The sequence below is a fragment of the Sinocyclocheilus rhinocerous genome, unplaced genomic scaffold (genome assembly GCF_001515625.1).
Source record: "Sinocyclocheilus rhinocerous isolate Xijiao unplaced genomic scaffold, SAMN03320098_v1.1 scaffold7559, whole genome shotgun sequence".
NCBI classification, from domain to species: domain Eukaryota; kingdom Metazoa; phylum Chordata; class Actinopteri; order Cypriniformes; family Cyprinidae; genus Sinocyclocheilus; species Sinocyclocheilus rhinocerous.
Genome location: NW_015647689.1, coordinates 7,542 through 18,510, shown reverse-complemented (window position 1 = coordinate 18,510; position 10,969 = coordinate 7,542). Strand labels below are relative to the sequence as shown.

At 36.2% G+C, this 10,969-nt stretch overlaps 1 protein-coding gene across 1 annotated transcript in view; it reads right to left on the bottom strand.

The window, feature by feature from the left end:
- The window catches only part of LOC107709372 (chromosome-associated kinesin KIF4A-like), a gene marked incomplete at its 3' end in the record, with an annotated part of 13,209 nt that extends 6,615 nt beyond the window's left edge, over positions 1 to 6,594 (bottom strand). Inside the window, exon 1 of the mRNA XM_016513831.1 lies at positions 6,359 to 6,594. The remainder of the gene's footprint in view (positions 1 to 6,358) is intronic.
- Positions 6,595 to 10,969: the final 4,375 nt, after the last annotated feature.

Below are 10,969 nucleotides of genomic sequence, written 5' to 3'. Positions count from 1 at the left end.
TCTGCAAGGTTTGTGAAATTAAATGTTGATTAGTCATTCAAAGATTTGTTTAAATGATATATATGCGTATTTGCTGAATGCTGACGGCAAATGAGAAAGTATTATAATGTTTGCCTTTCTATTACTATTAATATTAAAGCAACCGTTATAATACTTTTTTGTATACATTTTAATTCCTTTGTTTAACAGTTCTATCTGATTATTAGACATCAGACAGAACTGAACGACGACAGTGAACAAGAGGGAGAATGTGAGCTGTGTGCGCTCAGGTGCTGCCGTTCTCAGCGCCGTCAAAATAAAAGAGCCTCGAACACATAGGCCAAACAGAAAAACTTATCGGCTGATGCCGATATTTTAAAAATGCCAAATATCGTCCATGGCGATATATCGGTCGACCACTACTCGAGACCCAGGCTTTGTTTCCATTCTTCAGCTGCGACTCTGCAATTGGATGCTGCGCGTCTCGTGTTTATAAAAGCAAAAACTTCTGATTTGCTAGTAATGTTAGTTTGGCTGAGAGTGAAAGCGATGTTCCTCTCATACATTGGTAAGCGGACTCATGAACTCGAACGTGATATCAACAAATGTTTTTAAATGTAGGACGACTATCTTTTTTTCCCGCAGCCAAACGCTGCACGTCGGAGATTCGGCACGGTGCCGGAGAACTTTAAGCCCCGTGTTAATCTATTAATATGTTAAAATGAAAGTGAAAAGAGGCAATACTGTTTGATATAATATTTCGTTTCATTGTAATGTACGTTCCCTGAACTACATTTCTGCGGCTATTAATATGTTTAAATGAAAACAAAAAGAGGCAATGGTGTTTGATATCATATTTCGTCTTATTGTAAATACAGCGACGAAAATTGCAGTAGCGAGCTGACTGACGTTATGCTTTTTGCAGAATTACCAGACTTGCGTCGTCCCGTCCGCGGGAGTTTACACTCCCGAGTCAAACTTGCGAAGTCCGAAATTTGCGTACCAAGAGACGAAACCTGGTAAACTGCTTTTTGGGTAACAGCTACTAGGCGGCGCTTCGGTAGCGCGGCCGCCATTTTGGGGTGAAAATTCCAACTGGATAACAGCACAGATACACAGAAATAGACAGAATAACAACGAGAGAGAGGTCATAGTGGAATAAAAGAACGCAATGCTGGGCAATCCACTGCAAAAACTATCAGTGTGACAGTAAAAATCTTGCCTTTCATCCTTTTTACAAAGACCCTGACAGGTAATTATTCACAAAAGCGTAAAAATAGTGTTTTGAAATGGGACGTCTTATGCACTTGCTAACTTTAACTGTTTTTAGTCTAGTAGTAAACTTAAATCCTTTTAGGAACTGCAGGTTCTAGCCATAGAAAACATAATAATGATTTATATGGATATGACACTAAATAATGAGCTTATGCAACTTTACACATTTACAATTACTTACTATATTATTATTTAGCCTACTATTACTCCACTAGGTCTGAAATATATATTGTATGTTTTAATCCCCTGGAACACACTACAAACATGATTATATAGATTAGAACATGATGCATTGCTGTGTCTCTGTCATAATTAAATAATTAAACGATTTTGGAGAAAGTGGCTGTACATGTGTTTTTTTTACTTTTTTTTTTTTGTTTGTTTACAGGCTTCCTTTAACGGACATTAAAATAAGAAAATACTGCAAAAACAGTTTACTGTCAAGCTGTTATATTCCTGTTATATATTTTGTCCAAAATTCCTAATTTTTCTGTCATTAATTTAATATGTTGGTATTAATTCTTTATTTAGTTTATAATGCTTACACTTGAACAAAATATTTTCAACCGAAACTGACATGGTTTCTAGAGAGCAAAAAGTTTTGTGAAAAAAGGGAAGACTTTAAAATGAAGTCTGTAAAATAAACTGTTAAAAGGATTTGATGATCACTAGTCTAGTGATTGTACGTTATTGTTTTCATCGTTCAGTCTGTATTTCAGCTTTAATGTACGTTTTTTTAAACAAAGCAGCTGATATTTGCCATAGCGACAGCAAGAAGGGTCCGTGTATCTTTTGGTCATTTGATTTTTTGTTTAATATTGAAAGTAGAAAAATGAGAAATGGCTCCTTTTTCGTTTTTTCATTTTTTGCAAAAAACAAAAAACAAGAATTCTGATTAATTTTTCGTTTTTCGTTCAGGGGTAGAAAAATTAATAAACAGCTTGAATATTCGATTTCTACATGTGGGCGGGAATTAAACGCCCCTTTCTGCTGATTGGTCAGACAAAAAAAAAGATCAAACCGTGCCGTCATCAGTTCTTCCGCAGTTCCGCGTGGCAGAATACTAGTCCTCTGCTGCTGCAGTTGTATGGATTCTTAATCAGTTTTATTGCAACTACATTTAATCTTTTTCTCATCAAACAACCAGACAACTGAATGGCTCGACACAACCCGTTGTGTGACAGAGCCTAGACAGGGCTTTCTTCTGTGTAGACCAGCGGTTCTCAAAGTGATAGGGGGTCAGAGAAATAATTTGCTATAGCCTACCATATTTTCCCAAACTGTAAAGTCTCTTTTTATCATGATACATACTGTGATTTATTCTAAAGTGACTTAAATAATGAATTTCACATCAAATAACCTTAATGTAGACTTTTAAAAATAGGCGCGTCAAGTACTCGCTGTGTATTGGTTCATGTTTGTGACATACGATGTTCAAGGATACAGAGCAGCGCATTCTGCTAAAGCAGCGCATTCTGTTGTTTCCTTTATTTTTCAAAGGCACCACATTTTGTAGTCATTTTGAATGTACACAAATAAAAATACACATTTTACCATATGACTATAAATGACAACGTATTAAATTATTTCCCCTCTTGAGGAACAAGTGAACATCAACTAATACTCAATATTAAATAAACTGCTTTAGACTGCTGCATATTTCCTGTGCACTTCAATGCTGGTCGGCTCTTGACAATAGTCGCGTTTGTCTGCTTTATTTAACTAGGGTAACTAGTCAGATGTTGTTCTAAAGACTTATTAGGCCTAGCTTCTTTTTTTCGAAACACACAAAAAATTTCCTGCTCGCACTTACCCATTTAAATGCCAGAGAATTGTGAGTTTCACTTTTCATTCTTTAAGCGGATGCAAATCTGTCATAAAATAATCATATGCATCTCATGGCGTAGGCTATATTCCAAACGTTCTGAAGGTATACTGTAAGGTTTGGTGAGAAGCAAACCAAAATGGCAAGTAATTACATTTATGTAAATCATATTCCTATGTGCGAGTGCACAGGACCTCACGCCGCGCACAAGTGCATGTTCTTTTGAGATATCAATCATTTTTCATTTTAATAAAACAAAAAAGACTACATTATAAAACTCAGAAGAGTACGTATTTTAATATCTCTGTTGTTCTCCTGTTGTCAGTCAGAATGATATTTCCTGTGTGAACGTTATAGGCCTATTAAATAGCCTACCCAGATCTTGGTAGTAACTGATTACGTGTAATCTGGATTAGGCTACATAATCAGATTCCAAAAATTAAGCGCTTGTAATTAGAGTAAATTACATTTTAAAATACTCTTAATCAGACTACAGTTACTTTTTTATAGATAACATGATTACATATTATTCACACAATAGAAATAAATTATTCATCATTTATTGATTCTCTCTACTTCCTCTTTTTTATCTTTTAAATGTTCCTTTCTAAAATAGTCTACCGCTTCTACACACTCAGAAAGTTTTCCAGTTTTGTGGACATTCGCACAGAGATCAGTCATTAGTCCCGGTGGCTACACAGCATTTGACCAATGGATTTACAAAAATCATTTCAGGTTTAAGAAGTGTTTCAACATTGCATCAACTACTGCTGAACACATTCATTTTTATTTGAATGATCACTCAGTAGGTTATTTAACCATGTATTATTATGTATTATTGAAAAGCTTTTGTCTTTCAAACTCATTAAAACACAAATTCTCGTGTTTTTTTTTTTTTGCAGACACTCAAACTCTTTGTCCTCTGAACCTCGTTCACCTAACATATTTACTTTAAAGGGGTGGTCAATCAGCAATTCTGTAAAAGACAATAACTCCCTTTGCATTGAACTTTGAGCATCGTAACTTTGCAGATGTTTTTTATGCACAAACAGCAACATTAACACACTAAAGTTAAAAAAGTGAAATCATAATCAGTGATCCTTTAAGTACCCCTGAGATTTTAAAATAAATATTTTAATAATTAAGTATCACATTTGCATGTTCATGGTTCTCTGAAATTGGTGAATGGTCATATGGCATGAAGGTAAACATAAAATATTTCATCTTTTTTTAGTAAGTGTATGATTTATTTAAATTTTTTACATTTACATTACTTGTTAGCCTTTCATTAAACTCACACACCCCCTGCAGTTCATTTACGAACCCCAATTTGGGAAACCCTGACGTAATATAATGTTTAATGTACTTCATGTTGTTAATTACAATGAAAGGAATAGATTTTCTCACTATTTGTATTTTTAAATCATTATGGTACAAGATTATCGGGTTTAAATCAATGTTATAAACGAGTTAGGTCAAAATTTATCTAAAAGTAATCAAAAAGTAATCTGACTATATTACCTCAAATGTGTAATGTAATGGATTACGTTACTGACTACATTTTTTTGTCATGTAATTTGGAATCAATATCGGATTACAATTTGTAAGTAATCTACCCAGCTCTGTATATACCCAAGCCAAAGCATTATTCTTTCCTTTTTGTATTAGTGTGTAAAATATTTACTTTGAAACAAATTAATTAATTACTTAAACTTACTGGGGGACCAGGGTAGACTATGACAGCTGTCATATCATACCCTGGCATGCCCAGCTGATGCAAAGCATAGAATTTATATCTAGACAGAAGAAAGCCCTGTCTAGGCTGTGCCACAGAACGGGTTGTGTCGAGCCATTCATTTGTCTGGTTGTTTGATGAGAAAAAGATTAAATGTAGTTGCAATAAAACGGTTTAAGAATCCGTACAACTGCAGCAGCAGAGGACTAGTATTCTGCCGCGCAGAACTGCAAGAACTGATGATGGCACGGTTTGATCTTTTTTTGTCTGACCAATCAGCAGAAAGGGGCGTTTTATTCCCGCCCCCGTGTAGAAATTGAATATTCAAGCTGTTAATTTATTTTTCTGCCCCTGAACGAAAAATTAAGCCGAATTCTTTTTTCGTTTTTTGCAAAAAATTAAAAAACGAAAAAGGAGGCATTTCTAATTTTTCTACTTTCAATATTAAACAAAAAAAATCAAATGACCAAAAGATACACGGACCAAGAAGCTAGTGAATGACAAAAATAGAGTAATAGCAAAAGATGTCATGGTTAAACTGTATCTAGAACAGAATTACAAGTCCGCAATCTCAATTTTCACTGATGGTTCCAAAGATCACGAGACAGGACGAGCATCAGCAGTAGGGTTGGGCAAAAAAATCGATTTTTCGATATATCGTTTTTTAAAATGTGGTCGATTCAATATCGATTCTCAAAGGCCACGAATCGATTTTTCAATATTTATTTCCGCAAACATTGAACATAAGATTTACGTTAATCTTATTACTAGTCTAATCCACTAGATGTCACCCCCTTATTTGCCTTTATTATTATTATTATTATTATTATTATTTATTTATTTTTAGTTCTTCCTATTCCATCAATGGTCCACACTCCAGCCTAGTAGGTGGCGGGAATTCACCTATCGTTTGTTTGCCAACCGCCATAAAACTCCAAAAGAAGAAGAAGCTAGTGGACTGCCGAGTCGCTTTCACCCCAAAATGGCGAAAACGCAGGGCTTGCTGCTGGGCGCCGCTGTTGCAATGGAAAGTTCTACAGTTTCGCCTCTTGGTCTTCTGTACTCTTTGCTATTTGTCTAATCTTCTCGGTACTTTAGACCGCGATGTAAACGCAGACAGCAACAGGTCTGGGGGGAAAAAATTCCTGGGACAAATTGTTCCAGGTAATTTCGGTGGAAAAGCGGCTTAAGTCAACAACAACAAACCACTTCTGTTGTGCAGATGACTGTTACACGTGCATGCTGCATAGATCCATACATACACGTAAAGCAACATGTTAAGCGGATTAAGTCTTACTTTTTGGTCCAAAATAAGTTTATATGCAACTGATTTAACATCCAAGACTAGTCTTTAAGATGTAACGTTAAGGTAATAAAAACAGATTTATACAACAAGGCCCTAAGGCCTGAACTGCCCTTAATGCCAATATCACACAACTTTATATACACATTCTACATACAAACATACATCTGCACTAAACAACACACAAACAAAACAAGGAGTTGATGCAACAAAACAGGATGTTTAAAACGCATGTCATTACCTTCAACGCTGTAATCTGTTGTTATCGTACTCGAGGAGTAAAGCTCAATAAAAGTTCCTTTTTACACAAAATCGAATAAATTTTAAATAGGAAAGGACATAATCTTAATCCCACTCCCAAGAAACTGCTATTTTATGTAAAAACGGACTTCGTTAACCGTTTCTGTCATTAAAATCCGTGAATCGCTGTTTTTCTAAAAAAAGACTCTGCCCGCCACTTTCAAATAACCAGCTCCGCCTTTGACGTCATTACGTAGCGGCCGATCAATTTAGCTCCGCCTATAGACCTTTTCCAATGACGTCGTTTAACTTCCGCAAAGCTTTCTATCAACATACGCTGAGGCATTATATGTTAAAGACAGCATGTTTCTAGGAGACATTGATATTCTTAAAAACAGCTGGACTAATAAATAAATTAGAAATATAATAAGGGGATACAGCTACTCATAAAAGCTTATTGTGGACCGATGTATTTAGAAATATAAATTGGAATAAAGCTTGGCGTATTTGTGAAATATACTGTTTAAATAATAAAATAAAAGATGTTACATTTAAAATTTTACATGGTATATATCCAGATAAAAGTGTGTTAGAGAGATTTAATTTGGATATTGATTACTCCTGTGATTTTTGTTAAATGGAAAAGGAGTAGGCTATTGTCCATCTGTTTTATAATTTTGTATACTCTATGATTTTTGGGAGGATATGGACAATTTCATTAGAAGGAAAATAAATATATTTAAGTTAAATAATTTTGATATATGTATGTATTATTCCAATGAAATTAATAATAATAACTTTACTTTTCTTGTACAACTTTTTATTATTTGGGGAAAATTTCACATAAGAAAAAATGGTCAGGATCCAAGCCAAATTTCATTCATTTTCTTCAGGAGACTAAAGATTACTGCAGTTTGGAGAGCATTGTTAATAAAAAGCAAAGAAGAGTTGTAGTATTTTTCACAAATATACGTTTTTATTATTATTAAATTAATGGTTTGTACACTCTGGCATGTTTTATGTACATTTCTGTATACTAGTAACACTTGTGATGGCAAGGGGTCAGAACAAACAATAGATAGATGTTCATATTACTTTTTATATAAATACTGTATATGTTCATTAAAACTATACGTGTTTGCTGATATACCTGTATATTCACATTAAAAAACATAATGCACCAATGTTTTTTGTGGGGTATGAGTGGTTATGAACGAATGAATGAAATGCATTTGTTCGTGTTTCACTCCGTCTTGAATCGCACTCGCGGAAAGCGCTTGAGAAACAGTGTCTCTTCCGCTGCTCGGTACGCTTTCAACTCGTTTTTTTAGTCTCGAGCAAGACTGTACGACATTTACATACATGATTTGACTGATTTTTACGTAGAAAGGGCGACAGCGCACCGCATTAAAAGAAATGATCATTCATGTTTTCATAACCGCTGGCCAAATTCAAAAAACGAAACTAAAATTAAATCATCTTTGAGAGCAAGGGGTCCCCCTGGTGTTTCGGGGGCCCTATACGCAGCTTGCGTATTTTGCATATAGGGAGGATCAGCTCTGCCTTGACGTCACAAGTGTTGCTGGTACTGTCCAAAAATAACTGTTCTTTTTTCCTACGCACCTTGTTGATTGTGTGAGGTTGCACCAGAAAAATTACACAATATTTCTGTATACTGTTGTATATTTTGTTCTGGTCATTTAAAAAAAAAAAAAAGTCTTCACAGCAGGGAGTTGAGGCTTTTACTCTACAATCTCTTTCCTTCCACCCATACATGGACAGGAACCCAAAAGAAGGAGATATACAACCCCCTGCTGTGAAGTTTTTTTGTTTTGTTTTTCAAATATACAACAGTATACAGAAATGTTGTGTAATTCAGTGTTTCCCAACCACTGTGCCGTGACAGGTTGTCAGGTGTGCCATGAAAATTATCAAAACTTTCTATCTCTATTACATTTCGTCATTATTTTTATTTTAAATCAATGCTATTGGTCATCTTTCTGTCCGTTTTGTGGGTTTTACAAATATTTAACCAATGAGCATTCAAAAGAGCTTGTGACTAAACCTTGTAACGCCATTGGATCCTCAAACTCAGTTTGAGGTTCTCTGCTCGTTCTCAATGTAAGGGTGAATAAAGGACTGATGTTTGAATAAGTACAGCATTTTCTTTACTCAAGAAACACTATGTCTATAAAGGCTAATGTTTTGTGTGTGTTTGAAGAGTGGAGAAGAGTCTGTTTTACATACCCTGTGCATTGCACTTCATCTTTCATATCATGACATTTTGGCCAAATGTATTCAACAACAAAAAACTGAGCGCACATATAGCTACAAAACTTAACCTGTTAGTTCATGAGAACGTAATGCGAAGCACTCACTGCCTCAGATGCGGCCGTTCTAATCATAGATATTGTAACGAATCAGCTCATGGGAAATATGAATAATTAATCATAACTAGTTATAATTAATTATGAATATTTTCCATGAGCTGATTCGTTACATGATTGGTGGAGAGAATGCGGGCATGATAAAACGAAAGTTATGAGTTTAAACACTGTCAACTTAAAAGTGTGTGCGTGGTAGTCCAGGTTAAAATAGGGCGTGACTTGAGATACGCTGGTGTGTCCCTATTTGCTGGCTTGTGTAAATGCAGTTAAAGTGGGGGCTTGAATTTGTACCTCTGTTATGAAGAGTTTATGTATTTCATGCTTAATGGTATCAGTGTAAGGTTAATCTGATTTTAGCAAAGAAACCCTAATTTCAGTATTAAAGCATAAATCTGTCCTGTGTGTGTGTGTGTATGTGTGTGTTAGACCAGTTTATGTGTTTATGTAGTATGTTAGACTAGTTTGAGTGTTTATGTAGTTAATAAAACCTTACTTGTGTCACACTTGACGTTGTTCATTGTTTGCTCATAACTGGAGTCCCTAATCATGCAGATTTATGCTACAAGCTCTGTGTAGATACATACAGTAAGAAAGTTATTTCCCTTAACCAGGAAATTAACGTTCTTAGAATTGACAAGACAGTTGACCCTGAGAGGTCAAGTAAATATCTACAGCGGATCTAAAATATTCATAATTAATTATAACTAGTTATGATTAATTATTCATATTTCCCATGAGCTGATTCGTTACAATATGTATACATAGATGGACCGCTATACGTAACCCGACGGCCATATTGGAAGGGTCAACTTGACGTCATTCACCATAATAATCAATAAATATACAAAGATGCCACAATCCTTACATATCTATGGTTCCGCCCCTCTCTCACATTCTCACCTGTGAAAGGTTATCCCGTTTCTTAGGGAATTTAAATCCCGGCGGTTTTTACAACCATCCGCTGTGCAGGATTTTGGCATCTTCGAATATTCATTGATTATTATGGTGAATGACATCAAGTTGACTGTTGCAAGATTGGCGGACGTGTCTTCATGCTTGGAGCTGTCGATTGAGGCATCTACCTATACTATGGTTCTAATGACGGACAAAATACATATTGCCGTCATTTACTGGTCAAAAACCTCGTAAGTGTCTGATCATATATAAAGCCACTATACCAACTCTGACAATGCTGTTTAATTATAAAAAATGTAAAAAAATTTTGTTGTGGGATTTTTTTACTTATCAAAACTACGCCGTAGCTAAAAAAAGGTTGAGAAACACTGGAATATCTGAGTCCACACTTTCGTGACGTAATGTCGCTTTGACTGTTGGGTAGAAGTCTGCTGTGGAGCTCGCCCCAGTGCGGGCTAGGCAGAAGTGTGCATCGAGGGTGCATAGCAGCCGCTTCTGAAAGCTAAAATGAAAAATGGGACACCCTACGGTCTCAAGGACACGCACAAGCGGCGACCATTGTAAGACCGCAAGTGCACATGAAGTGTGCGATTTGGGACCGGGCCTTAATGGGTTTTTTCCTGTCAATCTTCTGTCCTCACTCCAGTCCAGTAGGTGGTGGTAACCTTTAAGTTGGTTTGCCAGTCACCATTAAAACTAAAAGAAGAAGAAGCAGTGGAGGAAGGCAGCAAGCAAGCAAACTGACCCTGCGTTCCATTCGGAAGGGCTCATCCCTATGCCCTAATCTCTTCAAAGGGTTTACCCTTCGGAATGGGTGCTTCGAAGGGTTGAAGGGTGTAGAGGACCAAACAACTGTTTCTTGAAGTGCCCTTCTGCGTTATTATCCCGTGCCCACACAGAGGTGCCGTCATCATGCAAAGAATCTGCGCAAAGGATCATGGGAGCCCGAAGTGTCCATCAGTTGTACCCTTCGAAATCCTTTATTCCGAAGGGCCCTTTGAAGTGGCTAGTTTTGAGCACTTCGGTTAGGAACGACCCTTCAATATGGCGTCCATAATTGTTTTATTAAGCGCGATATATCCCATTTGGAACGCACGGAGAGTGATCGATGGAGACCGGAGTAGCAGGCGTTTCAGGTGACCAGTTTATGGTCTGTGCTGGAAAAGCCATTGTTTTTCCCCTTTTTTATTACTAGAAAGATTAGTATTATTAGAATTAGAGATGCACCGAAATGAAAATTCTTGGCCGAAGCCGAACAAAATGAAACACTGGGCCGAAGGCCAAATACCGATTAATTAATTTAATTAATG